Source organism: Pelodiscus sinensis, chromosome 31 (genome assembly GCF_052426305.1).
Source record: "Pelodiscus sinensis isolate ZL-2025 chromosome 31, ASM5242630v1, whole genome shotgun sequence".
NCBI lineage: Eukaryota > Metazoa > Chordata > Testudines > Trionychidae > Pelodiscus > Pelodiscus sinensis.
In genome coordinates this window covers 9987235-10013796 of record NC_143082.1, presented here as the reverse complement: position 1 = coordinate 10013796, position 26562 = coordinate 9987235, and the positions used below count along the sequence as shown (strand labels likewise).

Sequence of the window (26562 nt, the reverse complement as noted above, 5' to 3'; positions counted from 1 at the left end):
GGCTGGGCGCCGGAGGGAAGCCCGGTGGGGGTAGGGGAGTGACTGGGAGGCGGGGTCGCGATTGGCTTTGGGAGCCCCGTGGCCGCGCGCAAAAGCCAAAGGGGGGCGGGAAGCAGAGCTGGCGGGGGGGGGGGGGTCTGAGGGCCGCAGGGCTGGCCGGCAGAAAGAGAGGGCGGGAAGCAGAGCTGGGGAGAAACGGGGGCCGTGGGGCTGGAGGGCGGGATGAGGGGGCAGAGGAAGGGGGCAGGAAGCAGATCTGGCAGGGGAGAGGTGCAGCCATTGGCCGCAGCTGGAATCCTTCTGGCCACGCCCCCGGCAGGTGCTCCCGTTCCTTGCCAGCAGAAGCCAGGCAGGGGCCGGGACTCCCACCCACCCGGCTTTTGCACGGGACCAGAGGCTCCCAGCACCAATCGTGACCCCGCCTCCCAGCTGGGAGCCTCTGGTTGCGAGCAGAAGCTGGGTGGGGGAGTGTCTCCCAGCCCCGCCCCTGCCTGGCTTCTGCGGGCAAGGAACGGGAGCACCTGCCGGGGGCGTGGCCAGAAGGATTCCAGCTGCGGCCAATGGCTGCACCTCTCCCCTGCCAGATCTGCTTCCTGCCCCCTTCCTCTGCCCCCTCATCCTGCCCTCCAGCCCCACGGCCCCCATTTCCCCCCAGCTCTGCTTCCCGCCCTCTCTTTCTGCCGGCCAGCCCTGCGGCCCTCAGACCCCCCCGCCAGCTCTGCTTCCCGCCCCCCTTCCTCTAGGCCCCCCTTTCCTGCCAGCCAGCCCCCGAAGGCCCCCCCCCGCCAGCTCTGCTTCCCACCCCCCTCCCGGCCAGTCCTGCCCCTCTTCCGGCCGGTCCCCCCCTCCCCCCAGGACAAACCTGTCCGTTTTTTTAGCAGGGTCTACCTGGCAACCCTACCAGCACCGGTCTGCTGATGAGGACAGGGAGGGGCTGCAAGAAGGACCCTCTCCCCCCCCCCCCCCCACATGCTGTAGCCCAAGGCAGGCAGCCTTTGCACTGCATGGAGTTGGCAACTGGGGCTGAGGCTGCTCCAGCGGCTGCAGCTGGGGCTGCTCGGTGGGTACCTGCTCCGGGGCCAGGGCTGCTCCAGGGGCCTGCTCCAGTCCCTCCCCAGGTCTGGAGTTGCAGCCAGGGCTGTGTAGTGGCTGCCTGGCTGCTCCCGGGGGAGGGGGAGGGGCAGTGCTGCCAAAGCTGGAGCCAGGCTGGAACTGGGCTCTGGTGCGGTTGCTGGGGACCCCTGCATCCCTTTTCCCCACTTCCACATCTCTCTCCCCTCCCCCACACCTCTCTTCCCCTCTCACGGTCCTCTGTCCCCTCCCCACCAGCTCCCCCACCATATGACACTGCCCCACCCACAGCACCTCACTCCCTGCAAACCTTGGGCACTGGCAGCAGCTTCCCTCTGCCCCAGGCGGGGACTCACAGCCAGCCCTGCAGGGAGCAGTCTGGGGTAGCCTCCGCCCTGCACATGGTCTGCCCAGGGAGCAGCGATCCCTGGAGGGGGGCATGTCTCCCCTTCTCCCCACTAGGTGGGGGGGTGCTACCTGGGAGCACGGTTTGGGGGCTCTGTGCTGGGAGAGTCTTTCGGGGAGCAGCACCACTGGTGGGTGCACCTCTGAACAAGCGCACGTGGCCTCATTATTGGCGCCCAAGACAAAATGCTGCTCATGGGTGGAAAACCTTAGCGGGAACATGGGTTGGCAACAGCTCCTCCATCCAGTCCCTGGAGGCCCCTCCTGCTCTCCAGCTCTGTTCGGAGAGTCATCAATTTCCCACTTCAAGTGTCTGAGAAGTCCAATAAGATCAGGCAAGAGCTTCATCTCCTCAAGCCGCGGCAAGGCGGGAGGCTGCCTCCTCAGGGAACCCCAATTACTCCTGGTGATGAAGTGGGAATTGTGTTCACGCTGTTAGCTTGGTTATGTTGGATGGGATTCCTGCTGGCCTGTGCTGTTCTGTGGTAACGCCGTGCGTGTGAGGGGGGGGGGGGGGTTTGGGTGTGACTCACTGAGGGGCGGCTGCGCCAGGCTGCCCAGGCCAGCACGTACACAATGGCTCCCGCTGTCGTGTAACCTGAGCCTAGGTGGGAGACGCAGGTGACATGGGGTAACACCTGTGCCTGGGAAGCTGGACGAAAGGGGAGGTGGGACTGCCTGGAGGGCAGAGAGCCATAGCTGAGGGTGAGAGTTAGTCTGGTTTAGGATGTGAGGAGGGGGCTTGGAGCAGGAGGGGGGAACAGGAGCCAGGGCCCCTTGTCCCCAAGATGGATGGTAAAGACTGTGCCTGGCTCCTGTGCTAACAAGTCTGAGCTACGCTGTGTCCTTGTGAACCATTAAACCTTCTGTTCTACCTGCCACCTGCAGGTGGGGGTGCAGGGCTAGGTGGCTCCCCACACCTCACTGACACTCCTATGTGCTGATAAACACATTCCCCTTTGCAGCAGCCCCAGCTACCCATGCCTAGCACCCAGCTGCCCAGGGCACCGCTCTCCTCCACCATGGCCTAGGCATAGCTCGGAAATTACTGTCTCTGAAAAAGCGGCAGCAAGGCAAGAAGCCTCCACTTCTCACAGGCCTGACTGTTCCTGTGGGCAGCGCTCTGCATCGGGGCCATGCCAACCTCCCTGTCCTGCTCCCAGCAGGAGGCCGCGTGAGGGCCTGGATGGCCGGGGTGGAGGAGGAATGCCAGGCTGAGCAGTGAAAAGGCCCCCAAAGGCGAGGGTGCAGGTCGGAGAATCCTTGCTGCCTCCACAACCCCCTCTGCCTCTCAGAAATGGGGCGATGGAGCAAATGGAGCAGAGTGTCCCCAGCATTGTTATCCTCTCACTACCCTGAGAAGGGGCAGCAGGCGAGCCAAACAGGGCTGGCAGTACGGCAGCAGACTAGCAGGCCATCCAGGCCAGGAGCCCACCACAGGCTACCCTGGAGGAGATCCTGCCTCCTGACATGCGCATCTTCTCCTGCAGTGTCCAATGCAGGAAACTGCAGCAGAAGGTGCTTGCTCTACCCCCCAATCCTGGTGGCCTACGGCGCGATCCTAGGCAGGGAACAAGGAACATCTCCGTGAGCAGCTGGAAGCCAGCAGGTTGGTACTAAGGCCCGGCAGCAGCATCCCTTTAAGCCTGAGTGAGCCAAGGGCTTGCTGGCTCCGCTACCCTGGCCTCTCCCTCCAGAGGCAGGAGGTTACTTACATCAATTCCGATACATTAATGGAGAGATAAGAATCAATTAGAGCAGCACATGGCATGGAGCCACTGACACAGGCAATCCAGGCCCCTGCCAGGCCCTGGAGGCAGTTCAATCCCCACTGGGCAGAGCAGAGAGTGGGGCGAGTTGGGCGCAGCGGGCAGGCCTGAGAAAGGCAGATGGTTGGGCAGGGAGGTGGGTTCCGAGTGCAGAGCCGTGGCTGGGATCGTTCAGGGTGGGCTTGGAGGAATGCAAGCGAAGGAAGGGGCGGAGAAATCCAGACTGACACTAATGCATGATCCAGCTCCAGGGCAGTGCCATGGCAGGGAGTGGGGGCGAAGGATGGAAAAGCCAGGCATCCCCATATGGGAACTCAGGGGGGGCCGACATACTCTGAGTGCCCACCATGCAGCCACACAAGGATGCCTAGCAAGCCTGGCATTTCCAGCCTGTAGCTTTGCCATGGTTTGGGGAATCCTCGTCTCCTCGGGCGGAAGGGTGTGCGGAGGGGTAATTATGCCGTTTGTAGCAGACGGCAGCCATATGAACAGATGGCACCAGCTTCTGAGAGAGATTCCATAGCGTGCAGCACGAGGCCCCACACGGTTCCCTGCAGAGACTCCAGGAGCAGGAGTTCGGGATATTGACTCTGCATGGCGCGGTGTGTGTGCGCGCAGGGCGGGTGGGAAACACCCTGGGCCCTCTATGCCCCAGTGGGTTTTCCTGGCCACGTCCATTCCACTGAGACCCCACCCCCATGGGAGCCAAGCTGCTCCCCCCACACAGGGAGGGCGGGTGGTGTGTTGCCCCCACCTCCTTGCCCCAGAGCACGGGGAGGGTGGGTGGCATGGGGTATCGACCGTCCATGCCCCAGATCACTCTCATATTATGGGATGTTTGCTCTGGGAGGTGCCTCCTTCTGAAGGTTTTCCCCTCCCCATCTTCCCCAGGCATTGCAGGAAACACATGTCAACACCATGACAACACCATAGTGACTGCCGCCCTCGGGCCTCGTACTGCAGCTCAGGCCTAGACAAAGGTGGATGTAGAGCACCGCAGGGCCGGCCTCAGAGCAGGGACACGGGGCTGGAGGGCCCTGCGAGGTAGGCTCAGAGCACAGGGGATCACCAACCAACAGATTGGGATCTACTGGTAGATCTTGGAGCCTCTGACTGGTTTGGCCAAGAGGCTACCAAGTGCCTGCGCTTCAGCTGCCCCTCCTCCCACTGCTGCTCCTCTCCTACCCCTTGCTTTGGAGCTGCCCCTCCCCATGGGGAGACTCCTGTGCAGGGCAGGGGAGGGAGAGGAGGGTGCTGGTGTCAAGGTGCCCCGCCCCCTCCCACTCTGTATCCTGTCTCTACAAAGCACAGAGGGGGCACAACAGGACTTGGGATGGAGTTTGCTGGCTGCTTTTGGGAGCGGTGCAGGGCCAGGGCAGGGGTGAGCCTGCCTTAGCCCCACTGCACCACCAAACAGGAGCCACCTGAGGTACAGGGCCCAGCTGGAGCCCACATCCCTAACTCCTGCCCCGGTCATGAACCCCCTTCTCCACGCCAAGCCCCTGCCCAGCCCCGAGCATCCCTGCATCCAAACACCCTCCTAGAGCCTGCACCTGGAACCTCTCCTACATCCCAACGGCCTGCCCCAAGAGCCGCTCAGAGCCCCTCTCACACTCTACATCCCTTCATCCAAGACCAGAGCCTGCAGCCAACCCTCTGCCCCTGATGAAAGTGAGTGAGGATGGGGAAGAGAGGGAGGCTGGAGAGAGCAGGGGCGGGGCCTCAGAGAAGGGGCGGGAGGGAGGTGGGGGCAGGGTATTTATATTTGAGGTAGATCTTGGATTGCACTTAAATTCAAAACGTGATCTCATGCTTAAAAAGGTTGGAGACACCTGGTCTGTGACCACAGTGCACTGCAGCTAGAGGCAGGCACAGAGCATTGCTGGTGGGTGCTGAGCACCTCAGGGCGAACGCGGAGCACCACCGGACAGGCAGTGCACTGCAGGCGTCACAGGGCAGATGCAGGAAACTGCGGCATGGGCAGATGCAGGGCACTGCTGGGGCCGCAGGGTGCTGCCAAAGGGGTAAAGAGCGTTGCATGGCAGGCATCTCAGCATGGGTGTGGTAGGGACGGGTGCTGCAGTATTTTATCCCCTGAAGAGATGCTGTTCCTTTTTCCAGGATCCCTGAAGCAACCCCCTGGGAGCAACAGGTAGGAGGCAGGAGCTGCTGCCTTATCAGCTTCCATGGTTATTACAGTAACGACAGGGCCTCATTTGCATTCCTTGTGTCTCACCCAAGCTCTCCCTTCTGCGGGGGACAGATAACGCGGCAGCTGTGATGCATGGCATGAGAGCTGCTGAGCTTGGCGACCGTAGTCAGAGCTCTTCCTGTCTCCCTTCACATGCTGCTCCTTGACAGCAGAGAGCCAACGTTTCCCTCTTCATCCTCAGTTGCCTCTTTTCCCCACCATCCTTCCTCCCACCAAACCCAGTTCTCCCTGCTTGGGAACAAAGGCACCAAAGTTGAATAGCTGCAAAAGGGACCAATGTATAAAAGCAACAGGCTCTGTTGCCACAGCAACTAAGCCCAGCATCCCTGGCTGGATGCATTCAGGCTTCCAGGCTGTCTGCAGAGATCTTTGCAACTGAGGAATCACCTGGCGTGCCCACCTGCACAGAGCCCCAGGGGATCAATCTGGCTCTGTCTACAGCATGCGGTGGGATGAAATATGTCTCACTCCTCAAATGGGTGACCCAGTGTGGAGCAGTGCTCCACCGCATCGGCCGAGGAGACGGGCGGCTTAGCATCACAGGCAGCAGGAGCTGCCACCCTGCTCTGGGAACCAGGGTGTGATGGTGTGTTGCCCAGTGGCCTGGTAGCTAGGACCTGATCCTAGCTCTACTAGGCAGTGAGGTACAGCAATCCACGCATGGGACTGGGAGCCAGCTCCGACATTAACACCTCCTCGCTCATGCTAGGCACGGCCTTTGCACATCAGTCTGTTAAATGGGGACAGTGATACTCCCTGACAGAGCCTCTCAGGTGTTGGGAGGGTGACACACAGCGGAGGGAGGCAGACTGTGAGCATTATGCTTCATTGCTGTCGTTTAATCTGACCAAGGCGCTGCTCCCCGCGTGTCATGTCAATTACTCGTCAGTAGAGCCGCCCCACAACTGAAAAAAACCCTGGTCTATCTTGACTGATAGCTGATCGCCATATTTGGGGTCGGGAAGGAATTTTCCTCCAGGGTAGATTGGCAGAGGCCCTGGAGGTTTTTCGCCTTCCTCTGTAGCATGGGGTATAGATCACAGCTAGAGGATTCTCTGCATCTTGGGGTCTTCAAAGTATTTGAAGGCTTCAATATCTGAGATATAGGTGAGAGGATTATTCTAGGAGGGGTGGGTGAGATTTTGTGGCTTGCACTGTGCAGGGGGTCAGACTAGATGATCATAATGGTCTCTTCTGACCTTAAAGTCTATGAGTCTATGAGACTGGAATTCTGTCTCAAGCAGCGGCCAATGCCAGCGGAAGAGAAGACCCACTTCTGCAGGGAGAGGCTCACCACGAGAAGGCCTCCTCCTAGCCAAGCATGGCCTAGCAGGTCTCTTCTCATCTAGGCCCCTGACAACAGGGTCTGCTTCTCACATGACTCGTCCCTCCAGCCAGGTGACTGTCCCTTCTGAGGTAATAACGTCTGAACGCAAAGGAACAGAAACACGTCTCTGTCCTTCCCAGAATCAACCCTCTGCTTACTCTTTGCAAGGCTTCCCCTTATCCTGTCTCAGAGTGCTGTCTCCCAGGCCTTTTCCCTGGATGCCCTGCTCCTCCTGTGTTCCTGGTCCGCAGGGCTTCTTCCCTGGTGTGTCTCTCCCACAGACCTGCTTTAAGAGTTTCCTTTTCTGGAGCTGTCTTCTCCCTTCAGAAGTGGGCTCAGAAACAGAGATCTGCAGGCCCCTCTATTAGTCCTTGTCCCTTCAGTGTGGGTCTTCTTCCAGGCTAGGTCTACACTACAGCATTTTTGTGCAAAAACTTGCAGAGCGTCCACACCTCAAGCGCGTTTTTGCACAAGTAAAATGAAAGAACAGAGGGGTTTTTCCAGTGTAGGTATTCCTCCTTCTTTGAGGAATAACTCCTTTTTGCGCAAGAGCTCTTGCGCAAAAAGGTGCGTGTGGATGGGGCATGGATTTTTACGCAAAAAGAGGCAATTGAAAAAAGCACAGGTGCCCTGGTGGCCATTCTGTAAGTAGCAATCAGAGTTGCCTTGCGAGAGCATCCATGCAGTGTGGATGCTCGCTTGCACAAAAGCGCATTGCTTTTTTGACGCGCTTTTGCAGTGCGGACACGCTCTTGCGCAAGTAGTTTTTGCAGACGATCTCTTCCGCAAAAAGCTTCTTGCGCAAGAAGCCTGCAGTGTAGACATAGCCCCAAAGGCCAGCTTCCCTTGTTTTGCACCTCTTTCAGGACTTCAGTGCCTTTTCAATATCCTCGCCCAGTCCGGCCCTTTTTTCAGGGCCTGCACCTCCAGATGCTCTCTTCCCTGCAGGTCAGCTTATCTTACAAGCCTTCTCTGGAAGTCCCTGTGCAGGAATGTTCCCTTCACCTACAGCCCAGCTTTCTGATGGTTTTCAAGAGCTTCCTCTCAGGAAAGGATCCTGGACCTACTTTTCACCTGCCCCTGTGCAACCTTTCTAGCCTGAAGCCCTCCACTTACAGTAGCCACTGGTCCTGGCACCTCCACCAGGTTCTCTGCCTCTTTTCCCGTACATGCTTTGTGTGTGTGTCTGTGTGTATGTGTGTGTGTGGGGGGGGGATTCCCTGTCATATCACCCTTCTATCAGAGGGGTAGCCATGTTAGTCTGTAGCTGCAAAAACAACGAGTCCTGTGGCACCTTAGGCTACGTCTACGCTGCAACGCTATTTCGAGATACCGGAGCATCCCAAAATAGCTATCCCACATAGCAAGCCTGTTATTTCGGGCTTGCTATCCCCATGTCCCTGTAACCCTCATTCCACGAAGAGGAAGGGACATTTTAGAATAGCGCTTTATTTCGAAATTTGTGTAGACAACACCAAATGACGAAATAAGCTATTTCGAAATAGCATCGAAATAAGATATGCAATTTGCATAGCTCAAATGGCGTCTCTTATTTTTAGATCAGAGACTAACAGATTTATCTGGACATAAGCTTAAAGACTGAGGGTATGTCTACACTGCCACCGTAGTTCAAACTAGGGTGGCTAATGTAGGCATTCCAACTTGCAAATGAAGCCTATTGCAAATGAAGATATTTAAATATCCGGGCTTCATTTGCATGTTCCTGGGCAGGCGCCATTTTTAAATGCCTGTAGTTTGAACTACCTGCCCGCGGCTACACACGGCACGGACTAGGTAGTTCGAATTAAAGCTCCTAATTCGAACTACTGTTATTCCTCCTTCAAGGAGCTTTAATGGTAGTTCAAATTAGGATCTTTAATGCGAACTACCTAGTCCGTGCCGCGTGTAGCCGTGGGCAGGTAGTTCAAACTATGGGCATTTAAAAATGGCGCCCACCCAGGAACATGCAAATGAAGCCCAGGATATTCAAATCCCGGGCTTCATTTGCAAGTTCGAATGCCTTCATTAGCCACCCTAGTTCGAACTAAGGTGGCAGTGTAGACATGCCCTAACAGATTTATCTGGACATAAGCTTTTATACTCATGAAAGCTGACGCCAAATAAAGATATTAGTCTTTATGGTGCCACAGGACTCCTCCTTGTTATCACTCTTCTCATTAACCTCATTCAGCAATGCTATTCCATGCTTTGTGAGCTCAAGCTGCTGCTCCATTTATGCACTGAAGTGTGAGGACCCTTCGCCTTCATTAATCCCAGCTGCAGAGACCACTCTCCCTCACAGACATTTGACCGAAATTTGCTAAACGATGTGCCTCCGCATTATCCTGCTGCAGTGAGTGCCGCAGGTTCCATATGCATTGCAGAAAGAACCATTTCCTTTAGTGGCCCTTTGATGTCTTGTAGGGCCCCTCTGCTTCCTCTCACGATCCTCTCATGGGAAAGAGAAAGGAGAGCACCTATGTGGCCCTGGCCAGTGCAGCTGGGGATCGCAGACCTTCTCCACAGCTACGTAAAATGCAGAGTTCCCTTAGAGGGATTATGCTGTTTCCCCGCTCAGGGATCTTCTCTGGTTTAGGCAGGTGCCTAATGGCTCTTGAGGAGAATCGGTGCAGCAGCAGAAGCCGGGGACTGATTCTGTCCCACAGCTTTAAAGACACACTGGTGTCCAGCAGACACCAGAGTTCCTCAGACGTGCAAGCTCTTCCGTGGAAGAAACAGCATGTGAGTGGGGGGGGGGAAGGTCTGGCCACTTCCGGCGCTGGGGATACAGGCACAGGACTGACACGAGGAATCACAGGTCATGCTGAATGTGATGTGAAGAAGAGCTTGACTTCCTCTTTCCCAGAGGAAGTGAACCACGGGGGGAGAGGGCCCTCGGCCTGCAAAAGAGGAGCAAGGCGCGGTCTTGGCCAAAGCAGGGTCCAGACAGAGGGAGCGTCCCCCTCCTTCCCCACTGGAGCAGAGATTGCTCCCTTCTTCCCCCGCGCTCAGGCCTAGCTGCTGCTGCTGAAGTGGCTCACCTGTTATTTCTGATGGGCTGAGTCAGCAGAACAAGGCTGGAGAAAGACTCCTCAACATGTTTAGACAGACAAGACAGAGAAAAAGAGCAGCGAGAGCGAGCGCGCACAGAGCAGGAGACTGCTGAGAGGGAGCAAGAGCATGAGAAAGAACGGGCCAGTGGGTTCAAGGCAGGGGGCTTTGGGAGCCACAACTTCTGGGTCAGCCACGGATCTGCTGTATGATCGTGGCCAAGTTGCTTCTCCGCTCTGTGACTCAACTTCCCCTTCCATTGGAGGGTATAGCTGGTATCTCTCCAAATGAAGACGTGTTTATAATGCTCCGTGTAAGTGCTAAGCACTGTCATTACATTAGATCTTTCCTCTTGCTTCAGCTGCTTCTCCCTGGCACTGCCTGAGAACTCATATACGTGCCCAGCGTTGCGAGAAAGGGACCAGGAGTCCCAGTGCCCGTGTTTGCAATGCTGTGAGACACACACGCTGGCATCTGCAGCTGGTGCACGCGGGAAGAGCAGGAGCTTTGACAACTCATGGAGCAATCTTGTCTCCCCGGATGGTTTGCTCATGAAGCGCATTCCCAGGCAGGGCTGCGTGTGTCTAAAGACTATTTATCTTGAGATGCAGCCATCAGGAAAATCAGAGCATGTCAGGATGTTTGCATGAACAGCCAGCAAAGATCAGGTTGACATAGCAGAGGCTTGTAAGCCTGGTGCAGCATCCCTTGTAGTCCCACATGGGACCATTGGTTCATTTACTGCAACTGTTATCAGGAATTTGAAGTTTACAAAACGGCTTAAGCGTAAGGGCCTGGGGGAAGCTTGCTATGTTCAGGGGCCTCAAGGGAGAAGAGACACATTTCTGGAGTGAGGACAAATGTTCCCTCAATCCCCCCCCCATCCATGTGTGGAATAAATTTTGTTCTGTGCACCAAGGCATGTGTGGATGTGCACCACCAGGAGAAACACATGCTGCTGGCTATGGGTACTCTGCCAATCAGCTGGCCAGCACCTGTATCTCCTGAGTGGCCACTCAAGTGCTCCACTTACGGGGAACACTGGTGAGGACCTATAATGGAGTCTGACTCACTACTGCAGCTCCTCCTGCTGGCCATGGGAATTAGCTCAGTCCAACTATGTGCCTTCCTCTAGTGGTGTCTCCCCAACATCACTTCTGCTCTACCTCTGGGACTCCCGCTGTTCCTCGGTTCGCGGCATCCTCTTTTGGGCACAGCCCTGTGGCTGGGTCCTGCTCGTTTCCTTCCCTCTTCCAGATGATGGACGGTCCTCAGTCCAACTACCCGCCTTGGCGGCAAACTGCAGCCTCCAGTCTAACCGCTCTCTTCAGCGGCAGGCTGCAGTTCATACACTGGCCACTTCCCTCCTTGGCAAGTGGGAGAAAACAGCATCTTCCAGCCCCTTTGTATCAGGAGCCTCCATCTGGCAATCCTCAGGCTGGGGCTTCCATTGCTCCCCTGACCCTGCCCAGCACTGTGATATCTAAGGTACTGCTCCAAGGCAGCCAGTCCTTCTCTACTGCATTCCAGAGAATGTTGAGCAGCCCTTCTTATATGGCCCTCTCTGGCTGCTCCAACAAGCCTTCTCCTGAGTGGCTCGCTATAAGTCCTCCTCCTATTGGTTGGGTTTTGTGCAACCTCTCTGGGGGCTGCTTTCACCCTTCATCTCCCAGTGTGGGGCAGCTGCCACACCACAGGACTCTGCATGGCACAGACACATTGAAAAATAATTTCTCTTTGAAAATGTGTGCCATTCCACAATTCCATGGAAACGAAATTTCAGGGTGCCAAGAACATGCCCGAACAAAGGCAGAAAAGTAATTGCAAATTGTGCTGCCAAGAATTTTTTTGCCAACTTTGAACCAGTCTATTAGATGTAGAGCATTATTTACCACTGCATGTTGTGATGTCCCAGGGACACTAATTCACACCTCGTCCAATCCCTTCCCATTCCTGACCTAGGATTTGGAATATCCAAAGACCTATTTCCTGCAGACACTAATGCAGTTGTGCAACTTTGTTCACATGAGTAGCCCTATTGGAGACAACAGAGGTATTCATGTAAGTTAAGTATTTGCAGAATTGAGGGCAAAAGAGATTAACTGCAGAGAATCCAGGAGGTTTCTAGACCGAGTCCACAGCAGTTTGGGGCAAGAGTTTGGAAATTCAGCCAGTGTTGTGTGGATACTCAAGCAGCTCCCAAAAACAGACCTCACTATGCCCTGGTCTACACTAGGGAGTTATTTTGAAACAACTCCCTTTATTTCAAAATAACAAGCAGAGCGTCCACACTACCAAGCATGTTATTTTGCAATAAGGGGCTGGTTATTTCAAAATAAGAACTCCTGCTTTCCACGAGGAATAACACTTATTTTGAAATAGTGGTCGTATGGATGCTAGGTGCTGCTATTTTGAAATAACGACTCCCCAGAGCCATTCAGGGTATGTCTGCACTACAGAGTTTTGTCGGAAAAATGGGGGGTTTTCCGACAAAACTTGAGGAACGTCCACTCTGCAATTGCGTTCTGCAAGAAAATCGAAAGAACAGAGGGGTTTTTCCGGCATTGGTAATCCTCGTTCTACGAGTAAGAAGCCTTTTTGTGAAAGAGCTCTTTCACAAAAAAGGCGTGTGTGGACAGGGAAGAGGGAGTTCATTCGGAAGAAGAGGAAAGAGGAAAAAGCACAGGTGCCCTGGTGGCTACTCCTTCCACAGTAATCACAACTTACATGCGAGATAGTGTCCAGACTGAATGGATACTATCTTTTGAAAAAGCGGATAGGTTTTTTGATATGCTTTGGCAGTATGGACGTGCTCTTTCAGGAGAAGTTTTTCCAGAAGATCTCTTTCGAGAAAGCTTCTTCCAAAAGAAGCCTGCAGTCTAGACGTAGCCTCAGAGTAATGACTCCCCAGTGCTTCCTGGGGCTCTAAGTCGAGGTAGTGTGTCTACGTCAAAGGAGCCTGCCTCAGACTCATTTTGAGGCTTCTCTATAGCGTGGACGTGCTATTTTGAAACAGTTATTTCAGGAGTTATTATTTCAAAATAAAGTTTGTCAAAATAATTTCCTAGTATAGACATGCCCTATCAAACCTCAGTGCTCTGATCATAGTCACCTCCAATATAGGCAGAATTGGGGAGATAAGTCACAGCAAATTCTTTTAAAAATTCAAGTTAGTACTATGTGCAGGCGCCTTTTTCATTTGTTATCCCAGGACGATCGCTTGTGAACAATCTCAGCCACAGCTGGTTTTAAAGGAATGCTGGGCCGATATTAGGAATTCCTAAATTTCAAGCATTCAGAGGGGAGCTTGGGAGTCAGAGAAACACCCTTCCCTACCCCCGCTACACCATGTCACTTGTGTGTCCAGTCAGCAACAGCTTGGATATCAAATGCTTGTAACCAAGGAGTTACTAGCAAAGAGTTCTTTAGCAAACAATTTGGAATGACAAAGTTGACAAAATAAATACCAGAAAATGGAGACAAACTCATCTACAGGAAAAGGCAGAATGCATCTGTTAAAGGAGTCAGAATAGATGATTCTCCAACTGTAGGTGTGACAGAGAAGCTCTGAGCAAGCAGACACAGGGACAGGTGCAAACCCTGCTCCAAATCAGAGAAGCAAAGTTCAAAGGTGAGGGAAGCAGAGGTCCGCAGGAGCATGTATCCAGGCTGGTGGAAAGCAGGAAGCCAAGCACTCAAAGGAAAAGGAAGAAAAAGGATCAGAAAGGACAGGGGTCGTGCAGGGCCGTGGCAAGGGGGAGGAGCAATGGTGAAGGAATTTAGAGCCCAGTGCACTATCTCTGGCATACAAGGAAGGTGCTAGCATCTGTTCCCTGAGAAGAAAACTGCAGGGCTGTGCGTGGGATGGGAGTGGGGTGTGGTTTGCCACAGGTGACTGGCTCTAAGTAAATAATTATTTACATTCCAGTTCTGAGCATGCACTGTGTTACATCCCCAAACCGCACAGACATGGCGATAAATAACACAGGCCCATGGCTACGTCATCCCGACAGAACACTCGCAACCCGATCCTTCGTTCTCTGCTACCAGCATCTTCTCTGACCTCTCTCTTCCAACTAGCCCTCTTAAAGGGGCAGGACCCCCCAATATCGAAGCAGACAGAACTGTTTCCACCAAAGCACAATGCACAGCTCCTGGCACCGAAGCTACCAGGCAAGTGCCATATGCAAGGCAGGCTCGAGTCTATAAGTTGCTGGGTGCTTGAAAGACGCTGACAGTAACGGATCAGAGGTGGATTTGGGCCGGGGCTGAGAATGGGCCTGATCCCCTCATTGCTGCAGGCAAGAGAAGAAGGCTGCTGTGCAGCTCCCAGACCCGCTGAGAGCTGGAGGGTGCAGACTGTGGTGTAAACCCCCAGCATCAGCAGCGTGTTTCTGGCCACAGTATGCAGCAGTGTTAGATCTCACAGGGAAGGCTCCTTCAGACAGCCCCCAGCACAAGCCAACCAGTTCTTTTAATGCAGTAGAGCTGCAACTGCCCATGCAGAAAGAAGCCTGTGGCACCAAACTCTGCTCAGGATAGCTCTGGTGGAAGAGATCCAAGCTGGGAGGAGGGAAGCAGAGGCAGCAGAAATTAACCTTTAAGAAAACCTCTTAAAAAGCCTCTGGCAGGTTTTTCCATCTTTCGCATTAAAAAACAAAACCCTCTGAATGTTCCTGTTTCTCACATTGTCACAGGGGGAAAAAACCTTCTCATTCCTTTCTTGGATTACTGCTCTGTAAGTCTTAATACAAAGACAGACCCTGATGTGATGCTCTGGGAAAAGCCGGCCCCAGGGCTCATTCCAAGATAATAGGATATGAATTACAAACGGGCTAAGCAGCACTAAGTAACAGAGTGACACCACAATCCCCTCAAACTGTCTCCAGTGATCTATGGCCGCCTGTAAGGGTTTTTTCCCTTCTGTGCAGATGGGCATTTCCCAGCACAGCTCTGCCATTACTTGAGCAAACTCCCTGGAGAATCAATTTGGGGGCTGAGTGGAGAGAGAGATTAAAAGACAGCGAGAGGAGGAGGCAGATAAAGGGGTGGAGGGCTGGGGAGATGGAAGGAGGGGGGAAGAAGAGGCAGGAACCAGTTGATGCACGAGAGTCTGGGAAAGAAGGGAAGAGAATGGGAAAGAATGAACGAGTGAAAGGGGGCTGAGGGAGAGCACATAACAGACACGGGAAGGGAGAACTGGTTTGCTATATCATTTTCCTCAAGTAATACTCTGATTAACACCAACGTCCCTGACAAAGCTCCTGGAGCCCATGTGCAGGGAAACTTGGACAAATACTTCCTAACTATTTCAACAAGAAGGGGTTGCAGGAACTCTACTGATGAGAATTTATTTGTCTGCAGATAGAGCAAAGGTGTCTTCTAGCCATATTATGCACACAACCTGTGTGTTCCAGGCTGCAAGGGGACTCCAAAGAGCAGCATAAATACAGCATGGAGCCAGCTTTTTGTAATCAATTCCATTAAATCATCTCAGCCTGCACACTAGAAACAATCCAGGTGGTAATAATGAAATAGCCACGGAGATCTTCTGGTGGCTCTTCCTCCCAACCACGAGATGCAAAACAGTAGAGCAAAACCCTGATAAAGAGAACCGGCTAATCCAGTGTCACATTGAGCAGTTTAGACCCTCGTTAAGAGAAAGAACCCATGACTAATCCAGGTCACTTTGGTCAGCCTAGATCTTTCATAGATAGATGCAGGTCCCCCCTGTTCCAAAAGCACCAGATGCTGATGTAAAAGCTAAGGGAATCCCCATTAGTTATTAGCAATACAGGGCCCAGGATACATAGTGCAGCAGCTCTGGTTCCATCCACAGGAGGACAGTGCTGCCCCTGCAATCTAGCAAATTCATCACACTGTTCAAAATTACTGATTCACAAAAATAGCTGCAGTTGTCCTCTCTTTTCCTATACACTGTCCCATCTGCAAGCTCAGACACTGAGATAACTTAGCATTCAGCCCTGAAAACACAACCTGCTTTCATGGTTTATTACCTGCAGCAACCTACATGACAAGGACCATAGGTTTAGCATTGGATTAAAGAACCTCCCTGAGTATTTGTGAAATCCACCCGTCAGCTAGAAGCAAACTAGCAGGATGGCTCTGAGACTAGCACCCCAATGCTACCACCAATCCAATTCATCCTGCTGAGAAACTGGCAGTCAGAGGCAGCTTGTAATGCCTGCTTCTGGGAAACCCAATCAATACGCCTGAACTGATGGAGAGGTGGAGCGAGGTTCCTTAAATCCCTTGGAAATGCTCAGCTTGGAGCTGCTTATTTCTATCTTCAACTGCAAAAACAGAACAGTTTGTACTTAAATGAGCACTTTTCATTGTTAAGGGTTTTGAGACCCTCAAACATATTAGAGTTGGGTGTTATGAAATCAGGGCCGTGGCAAGGAGGAGGAGCAATGGTGAAGGAATTTAGAGCCCAGTGCACTATCTCTGGCATACAAGGAAGGTGCTAGCATCTGTTCCCTGAGAAGAAAACTGCAGGGCTGTGCGTGGGATGGGAGTGGGGTGTGGTTTGCCACAGGTGACTGGCTTTAAGTAAATAATTATTCTGTTTCACAGCCATCCTCCCTGTATGATGTAGGTAAATGTGAGTTATTCCCATTTCATCAGGTTGAAACTGAGACACAGGCAAAGGAAGAAAGTTGCCCAATGTCAAAACAAGGTTAGTTGACAAAGTCTGGAGTTCTCTGTCTACCAACTGAAGACATTACCTTGGGTGTATCAGAAAACACATGAAGAACACTCAGCTGAGTCAAAAAACAGGACTATGTAGCACTTTAAATACTAACAAGATGGTTTATTAGGTGATGAGCTTTCGTGGGCCAGACCCACTTCCTCAGATCAAATAGTGGAAGAAAATTGTCACAACCAAAGGACTGAAAGTGAACAATCCATTAAGATACTATTCTACTCAGCTGAGTAGAAGTCTGAGCTGCCCTCTGAGTGACAGCTCAGGTCACACTGGACACATCCCAAGCCCTAGCCTGAGTTTCACAATATCCTCACAAGGAAGGAAAGGATTGTTTCACCCCCCACTGAAATGCAGCCACCTCTGGGGTGGAACATAGCTGCTGTTTAGTTTGTTAAACAACATGGCAGTTAATGAAGTTAATGAAGAGAAATTTTACATCCAGCTGTAATTCTAGACGGCCTGTAATGAGGCAGAATGGAATAACTGGGGCTGGAATGTGACCTGGACCCCAGCACTCAAGCAAAGTGTCAAGGGACCTCTAATGACAATAAGCAATCAATACCACAGCTTTCTGAGACAGCGGCTCCTCATCTCATTACTCTCCATGTAGCCCCCCAAAGATTCCCACTCTCCACTTGGCACAGACTCAGGAAGCTAGAGTGCTACCTATAATGTCACAAACCTTCTGGAGCATCAAAGGCTTCACAACCAAATATCAACCCAAGCCCAAGGAGGTGGGTGGGGAAACCTGCCCTGGATTTGTCGTTTTTCCAAGAACCATAAGGCCAGAGAAGTAGGACCATGTTCTATTACCAGCAGCACAATTGAGTATGTTCTCAACGAGCAGGTGCCAGCTCTCTCCACTCAATGTATTAGCCAACTTTCAATCCGTGCAATTTGCAGATGCACCTACAAGAGCAGGAGGGGCACCTATCATAGAGGCTCTATTGTGCATCAGATCTGTGTCAGCATGAAACAAACACTGCACAGTACAGAAGGAGATGACAAAGCTCGAGTGAGTGACTGGAAATTATATTCCACTCATACACAGAGCGTCTGTGTGTCTATTTATGTTTCTCCGTCTTGTCATTTGTCTCGCTTCCTCTCTCCAGATGTTCTGCTTGTGACATCTCATTACAGTGCACTCCCTGAGAAAGAGGCTCCAAAACAGCGTGCAGGGGGCTGGGATCTGAGGAGAGGTATTTCCTCATGCCCCGTGGCAGGCTGCTTGCCTTGGGCAGCCACTTTATGGGACTGCTCTTGTGAAGGCGGCGATGCACAGAGGACACGCTGGAGAGTTAGCTTGCTGTGGTTGTACTGGCAATTAGAATTCTAAAATGTAGCACTAGAGACAAAGAATCTAAATAGGAACAAAAACTGATAGAGAAAGAATAGAGAGAGACTAAAAAAAATAAAGCAGAAAAGACACAGAGTGAGAGAGATTAAATATAAAGCGTACAGAGGAAATTTGTTACTCTGAGCAAGGAGTTGGCACTAACCCCCAGGACCTGACTTCTGAAACAGAGGCCTTTAAATTCTGCTGCCTGTTGCCTCTAAGGTCTTCTCCAGACCAGGGGTTGTGTTAAGATCTCAGTTCCTCATCATGTGCTGCTAAGTGCCTCAGCCAGGCAGCAAGTAAACCCATTGTCAGTCTGGACGGACACCCAGAAGGTATGACATTTGTCTTGGGAAGTCTCCAACAGGCATTTGGGAAGGAAGCCAGAAACAGGGACCAGCAGTTAGCGAGTGTTTGGAAACTTAGGGAAGGTGCCAAAACTTGACCTCAAGTATGGCATGTATTTTACCCAAACTCTCTCATCACACATGCATCCAGGGCAAAGGCTGCACTGAGCCCAGGGACCGCTTGGATTTCTCCTCTCCTCAACCACTGGTAAGTATGGCCTGGGCAGAACAAAGATTTCTTTATGTCAACAAATAGCATGACAGCTCCTTCTAGGTTCCCAGAACCCAGAGACACTGAGATCTTTGAGAGGGAGAGTGAAGTCTGCTCTACAGTCTTAGCTAAGAGCCAGTGGGCTTGCAGGTCATGTGGTAGTGGTATGTGGCTTTAGTTCCTAAGGTCCCAGGTTCAATCCCACATGCTGCTGACCTGAGTCTATTTACCTTCCTATGTCATGGCATATTCATTGCAGGCCTGTTAAGCCCAGATCCCTTCCTGCCACTTCGGTGTGCTTCATGTGGCCTGTACAACAATCCAGCGTTTGTCTTGAAACCAAAAATAACTGTTAACCTTCATAGTGCACAGAGACTCTCCCAAATAGGACCCGAGGGTAACTGGTGCAGTGAGGTCTGCACAGAGCCTGAAACAGTAGGCTGGTTCTGCACTAATCCCTGTTAGCTCTAACCTGTAATGATGGGGCTTGAATAATGTCAGTTTTAGCCATTTCACTGCTGATCATTTTAGCAGATGGAGGGGTAAAGAAAGTGGGAGGAGGCAAATATCATCTTCTAGCTGGCAGCTCTCTCCTTTCACAGGCATGTCAATCCGAACACCCAGAAACCTGGGAGACCCAAGCTGGCTTCACATCATTTCCCTTCTCATGCCCCCCATAGTTCCTGGCGTAGCTGACAACCCCAGATTGGAGGTTTCTAAGAACAGGTTAGAAAAACACTCGGCAGGAACAGTCTAAGTAGGTTTGTTCTGATCTCAGTGCAGGGGGGTGATCCAGGTGACCTTGAGGTCTCTTCCACTTCTACATTTCTATGATTCTTTCACATGTCATTGTGGTGAGCAAGAGGCCCCCACCACAGGCACACAGAGGTTACGTCTAGAGTGCATTGCTTTCTCAGGAGCTTCAGGGGGTAGCCGAGTTAGTCTGTTACAGAAAAAAAACAACAAATGGTCTGGTAGCACTTTATAGACTAATAAAACATGTAGATGGTATCATGAACTTTCGCAACCACGAAAGCTCATGATACCATCTACATGTTTTGTTAGTCTATAAAGTGCTACCAGACCATTTGCTTGCTGTTTTTTTGCTTTCTCAGGCTACTGAAGTATCCCAAAACAGCAATGCTGCGCCTAACGAACATGTCTGCTTTTTTGAAAGAAATGACGCGCTCTTTCGCCATCCCTGTGAACCTCGTTCTACGAGGAATAAGGGATGGTTCGAAAGAGCACTTTTTTCTGAAATTTTGCACCTAATTTCAAAAAAGCCGCTTTCGAAAGTATCTTTTTCCAGTTTAACAGTGCAATTTAGACAGAGCCAGAATCAGACACCAATATTTAAAAAGGGCTCTAGAGGTGATCCTGGCAATTACAAACCGGTAAGTCTAACTTCAGTACCGGGCAAATTAGTTGAAACAATTGTAAAGAATAAAATTGTCAGGCACGTAGAAGAACATAATTTGTTGGACAAAAGTCAACATGGTTTCTGTAAAGGGAGATCATGTCTTACTAAACCCCTTCAAAGAACTCTACTAGATAACATACATGCAGATAAGGGGGATCCAGTAGATATAGTATACTTAGATTTTCAGAAAGCCTTTGACACGGTCCCTCACCAAAGGCTCTTGTGTAAATTACATTGTCATGGGATAAGAGAGAAGGACCTTTCTTGGATTGAGAACTGGTTAAAAGACAGGAAACAAAGGGTAGGAATAGATGGTAAATTTTCAGAATGGAGAGGGGTAACTAGTGGTGTCCCCCAAGGGTCAGTCCTGGGACCAATCCTGTTCAACTTATTCATAAATGATCTGGAGAAAGGGGTAAGCAGCGGGTTGGTAAAGTTTGCGGATGATACCAAACTGTTTAAGATAGTCAAGACAGAAGCAGACTGTGAAGAACTTCAAAAAGATCTCAAACTGAGTGATTGGGCAACAAAATGGCAAATGAAATTTAATGTGGATAAGTGTAAAGTAATGCACATTGGAAAAAATAACCCCAACTGTATGTACAGTATGATGGGGGCTAATTTGGCTATGACAAATCAGGAAAAAGATCTTGGAGTTATCGTGGATAGTTCTCTGAAAACTTCCACACAGTGTGCAGCGGCGGCCAAAAAGGCAAATAGGATGCTAGGAATTATTAAGAAAGGGATAGAAAATAAGAAACAGAATATCTTACTGCCCCTGTATAAAACTATGGTATATCCACATCTTGAATACTGTGTACAGATGTGGTCTCCTCACCTCAAAAAAGATATTTTGGCCTTAGACAGTGTTCAGAAAAGGGCACCTAAAATGTTTAGGGGTTTGGAACGGGTCCCATATGAAGAGAGGTTAAAGAGACTGGGACTTTTCAGTTTAGAAAAGAGGAGACTAAGGGGGGATATGATAGAGGTATATAAAATCATGAGTGGTGTGGAGAGGGTGAATAAAGAAAAGTTATGTATTAGTTCCCATAATAGAAGAACTCGAGGACACCAAATGAAGTTAATGGGTAGCAGGTTTAAAACTAATAAAAGAAAGTTCTTCTTCACACAGCGCGTACTCCACCTGTGGAACTCCTTGCCAGAGGAGGCTGTGAAGGCTAGGACTACAACAGAGTTTAAAGAGAAGCTAGATAATTTCATGGAGGTTAGGTCCATAAAAGGCTATTAGCCAGGGGATAGAAGTGGTGTCCCTGGCCTCTGTTTGTCAGAGGCTGGAGAAGGATGACAGGAGACAAATTGCTTGATCATTGTCTTTGGTCCACCCCCTCTGGGGCACCTGGTGCTGGCCACTGTCGGCAGACAGGCTACTGGGCTAGGTGGACCTTTGGTCTGACCCAGTAGGGTCGTTCTTATGTTCTTATAGACTCATAGAATCCTAGGGCTGGAAGAGACCTCAGCAAGTCATCGAGTCCAACCTCCTGCAGGACCAACCCCAACTCAATCATCTCAGCCAGGGCTTTGTCAAACCTGGCCTTAAAAACCTCTAGGGATGGAGATTCCACCACCTCCTTAGGGAACCTAGCACAGTGCTTCACCACCCTCCTAGGGAAATAGTTTTTCCTAATATCCAACCTAAACCTCCCCCACTGCAACCTCAGATTGTTCTGCCATCCATCACCACTGAGAAGAGGTTCTCTCCATTCTCTTTGGAACCCCCTCCAGGTAGTTGAAGGCTGCTCTCAAATCCCCCCTCACTCGTCTCTTCTGCAGACTAAACAAACCCAAATCCCTCGGCATCTCCTATTATTTTTGTTGCCCTCTGCTGGACTTTCTCCAGTGCGTCCACGTCCTTTCTGTAATGGGGAGCCCTGAATTGGATGCAACACTCCAGATGTAGCACCCTAATATGCCATTAGCCTTCTTGGCTACATGGGCACCCTGTTCACTCATTCAGCTTCTCATCCACCATAATCCCCAGGTCTCTTTCTACTTAGCCAGTCGGTCCCTAGCTTGTAGCAGTGCTTGGGATTCTTCCATGCCAAGTGCAGGACTCTGCACTTGTCCTCATCAGATTTCTTTAGGCCCAATCCTTCAATTGTCTGATTCCACCACTCTGGAAGCATGTGCCAAGCACTCTGCTTCCTGCAGCCCAGCACAACCACTCTGTACCTCTCGAGCCATCACTTACTCCTAGGCTGTGTCTACACTGGCATGAATTTCCGGAAATGCTTAAAATGGAATAGTTTTCCGTTAAGTATTTCCGGAAAAAGAGCGTCTACACTGGCAGGCTGCTTTTCCGGAAAAGCCCTTTTTCCGGAAAAGCGTCTGTGGCCAATGTAGATGCGCTTTTCCGGAAAAAAGCCCCGATCGTCATTTTCGCGATCGGGGCTTTTTTCCGGAAAAGACTACTGTGCTGTCTACACTGGCCCTTTTCCGGAACAGTTTTCTGGAAAAAGGACTTTTGCCCGAGCGGGAACAGCATAGTTTTTCCGGAAAAGCAGCTGATTTCTTGCAGTAAATCGTCACTGCTTTTCCGGAAATTCAAGGGCCAGTGTAGACAGCTCGCAGCTTATTCTGGAAAAGCGGCTGCTTTTCCGGAATAAGTGGCCCAGTGTAGACACAGCCCTAGGGTTTGCCCATCTCCAGGACCTTCCCACTCAGGGTATGTCTACACTATAGAGTTTTGTCAGAAAAACGGCCATTTTCCGGACAAAATCTGAGTTCTGTCCACACTGCAATCTTCTGAGAGTAAATCAAAAGAACAGAGGGTTTTTTTCCGGAACTAGTAATCCTCTTTCTATGAGGAAGAAGCCTTTCTCTGAAAGAGCTCTTTTGGAAAAAGGCATGTGTGGATGGGGAAGAGGGAGTCCTTTTGAAAGGAGAGGAAAGAGGAAAAAGCACAGGTGCCCTGGTGGCCACTCCGTCCATAGTAATCACAGCTGAAATGCGAGAGAGCATCCATTCAGTGTGGATGTCATCTTTCAAAAAAGCAGATTTTTTTCAATGAGCTTTTGGAAGAAGTTTTTTCGGAATAGATCTTTCGAAAAAAGGTTCTTCCAAAAGAAGCTTGCATTCTAGACATAGCCTGAGAGCTAGAAAATCTGCCATGATATATGTATACATGATTATGGTGCATCCACCTCAACCCCTCTGAATCACTTAAACTGCTCAACTACAGAAATATCAGCACAAGAGCCACAGAAATACCTGCCATAGGCCAGAGAAGGTGGGTGGATGCAGATCCAAGTGTATCAGAAAAAGCAACAAAAATGATTAAAGGTCTAGATGAAAACATGAGCTATGAGAGAAGACAAAGAATCGGGCTTCTTTGGTTTAGAAAAGAGACGACTGAGAGGGGACATGATAGCATTAAATATCATCACTGGAGATATTTAAAAGCAGGTATGATAGGCATCTACCAGGGATGATCTAGATCAGGGCTATTCGACATGCAGCCCATGGCCCGTTTGTTTGTGGCCCACGGTGCAGTTTGGGTTTACGAGGGGCTCAACAAATAGCCTGTGGTTGCGAACCAAAACAAACAAGTAGTCAACATAATGGTCTCCTGTTGATATGCATTTTAGTAGTTAAATTCCTGGACTGTCATTGCTCATTAAAAGTGCTGTCATATGGGTAGAAATTGGGTAAATATTGCATTTTATTCATATCAGCAGAACTGACATAAATGGGGCCAGCGAGTTGTGTAGTCTTGCTTTAATCTTTGTATTCATGCCTGTCAGTGTGAAAGAAGCTATTTGCATACAGATTTGCATGTATATGCAATCACACTCAAGTTGCGGCTTTTGACATATATTATGAGTATCATTGTGGCCCCCAGGGCTTCCAAAGTTGAGTAGCCCTGATCTGAATGGTGCTTGGTCCTCCCATGAGTGCAGGGGACTGGACTTGATGACCTCTCAAGGTCTCTTCCAGTCCTAGTATTCTATGATTTTATCCTCTCTTGCAAATTCTCTCCCCTCCCCCTCCACTTTTTTTTAAAGTACCTTCTATTTGGTGTAAGCTGGTTCTTGTCCAAGGTAAACAATGTGTTATTCAGACACATAAGAGAGTCTGCTTGGCCACTGACAGAAACATTCTCTAGGTCCTTTTCTCAAGTAGTTCTCCCTCCAGCAAGTCACTACCACAGACATATCCATCATGGACACAAGACTACACCATGTCCACAGTAATTTACATAGAATCATAGATTACTAGAACTGGAAGGGACCGCGAGAGATCATCAAGTCCAGTCCCCTGCCCTTGTGGCAGGAACAAGCACCATCTAGATCATCCCTGACTGGTATCTGTCTAACCTGCTCTTAACTATTGCCAACGATGGAGATTCCACAACCTCCCTAGGCAATTTATTCCAGTGTTTAACAACCCTGACAGTTAGGAAGTTTTTTCTAATGTCCAACCTAAGCCTCCCTTGCTGCAATTTAAGACCATTGCTTCTTGTCCTAGAAGAGGCCAAGAAGAACAATTTTTCTCCCTCCTTGTAACTCCCTTTTAGATACTTGAAATCCACAGTCTTCTCTTTTCTAAACTAAACAAGCCCAATTCTTTCAGTCTTCCCTCATAGGTCATGTTGTCTAGACATTTAATCTTATTTGTTGCTCTTCTCAGGACCTTCTCCAATTTCCTCACATTTTTTTGAAACATGGTGCCCAGAACTGGACACAATACTCCAACTGGGGCCTAATCAGTGCAGAGTAGAGCAGAAGAATGACTTCTCGTGTCTTGCTCACAACGCTTCTGTTAATGCATCTGTTAATGGGCCTTTTCTGCAACAGTATCACACTGTTGACTCATATGTAGCTTGTGGTCCACTATGACCCCTAGATCCCTTTCAGCAGTACTCCTTCCTAGACAGTTGCTTTCCATTCTGTATGTGTGAAACTGATTGTTCTTTCCTAAGTGGAGTACTTTGCATTTGTCCTTATTAAACTTCATCCTCTTTACCTCAGACCATTTCTCTAGTTTGTCCAGATCATTTTGATTCTATCCTCCAAAGCACTTGCAACCCCTCCCAGCTTGGTATCATCTGCAAACTTAATACGCATACTCTATGCCATCATATAAATCATTGATGAACATTTTGAACAGAACCAGTCCCAAAACAGACCCCTGGAGAACACCACTTGTTATGCCCTTCCAGCATGACTGTGAACTTTTAATAACTACTCTCTGAGAATGGTCATCCAGCTGGTTATGCACCCATTTTATAGTAACCCCATCTACATTGTATTTCTCTAGTTTATTGATACAAAGGTCATGCGAGACCGTATCAAATGCCTTACTAAAGTCTAAGTATATCATGTCTACCTCGTCTCCCTTATCCACAAGACTTGTTATCCTATCAAAGAAAGCTATCAGATTGGTTTGATATGATTTGTTCTTTACAAATCCACGCTGTTTCCTATCATCTTATTATTTTCCATATGTCTGAAGATGAATTCCTTAATTACTTGTTCCATTATCTTCCCTAGCACAGAAATTAAACTGACTCGTCTGTAGTTTCCTGGATTGTTCTTATTTCCCTTTTTATAGATGGGCACTATATTTGCCCTTTTCCAATCTTATGGAATCTCTCCTGACTTCCATGACTTTTCAAAGATGATAGCTAAAGACTCAGATACCTCCTCTATCAGCTCCTTGAGTATTCTGGGATGCATTTCATCAGGCCCTAGTGACTTGAAAACATCTAACTTTTCTAAGTAAATTTAACTTGTTCTTTTTTTATTTTAACTTCTAAACCTAACCCATTTCCACTAGCATTTGCTATTTTAGGCATCCCGTCACCATCAAACTTCTTGGTGAAAACCGAAACAAAGAAGTCATTAAGCACCTCTGTCATTTCCAAGTTTCCTGTTATTGTTTCTTCCTTTTTACTGAGCAATGGGCGTACCCTGTCCTTGGTCTTCCTCTTGCTTCTATTATATTTGTAGAATGTCTTCTTGTTACCCTTTATGTCTTTAGTTAGATTGAGCTCATTTTGTGCCATTGCCTTTTAATCTTGCCCTAATGAGTCTAGGACAGCAACATGGCCTCCCTCTGACCTGGAAGAGGAAGGGTCCTCTAGACCCCTTGGTGGGCAGGTCCAGGCTCACCTAGCCCCACCTACAGAATTATAAGAGCTCAGAGCTCACTTGGAGCCCAGCGGCCATACAGGCCAGATGCTTGACCCCAGCTCCTGCAGTGAAGGGCCCAGCCACACTGCACCCAATGGGGGGACTGGGTTGGGCCACCAGGACCCCTGCCAGCCCCCAACGACTGGCCTGGGCCACTGAGACTGCTGCTACAGCCCGAGGACTTGCTGTGACCCCTGGGACCCTTGCCGGGTTCCACCGACTGGACCAGTTCATCTGGGCCCTTGCCTGAGCTGGAACTGATGGACACGCTGCCAGCACCTCCGTCCCCAACTGACCCCGAGGAGCAGTGCCCAAGCCAGGTAGGCCCCCAGGGGGAACTGGAAAGTGGCCTAGGGACAGCTGACCCCGGGGTGGCTGAGGAGATGGAGGTTGATTGGGCAGTGTGTTGCAGGTTGGATCCCCGCCGACCCATAGACCTGGTTGGCGTGTTGCGGTCCGGATCCCCACTGACCCAGTGGCCGCTGTGTGGCCACTATCAAGGCCCTGGGCTGGGATGCAGTGGAGCGGGTG

General features: G+C 50.3%; 1 protein-coding gene across 4 annotated transcripts in view; it reads right to left on the bottom strand.

Annotated features, from left to right (window-relative positions):
* Positions 1–26562, bottom strand: part of ASIC1 (acid sensing ion channel subunit 1) — a 133355-nt gene that overhangs the window by 89941 nt on the left and 16852 nt on the right. The window lies entirely within an intron of this gene.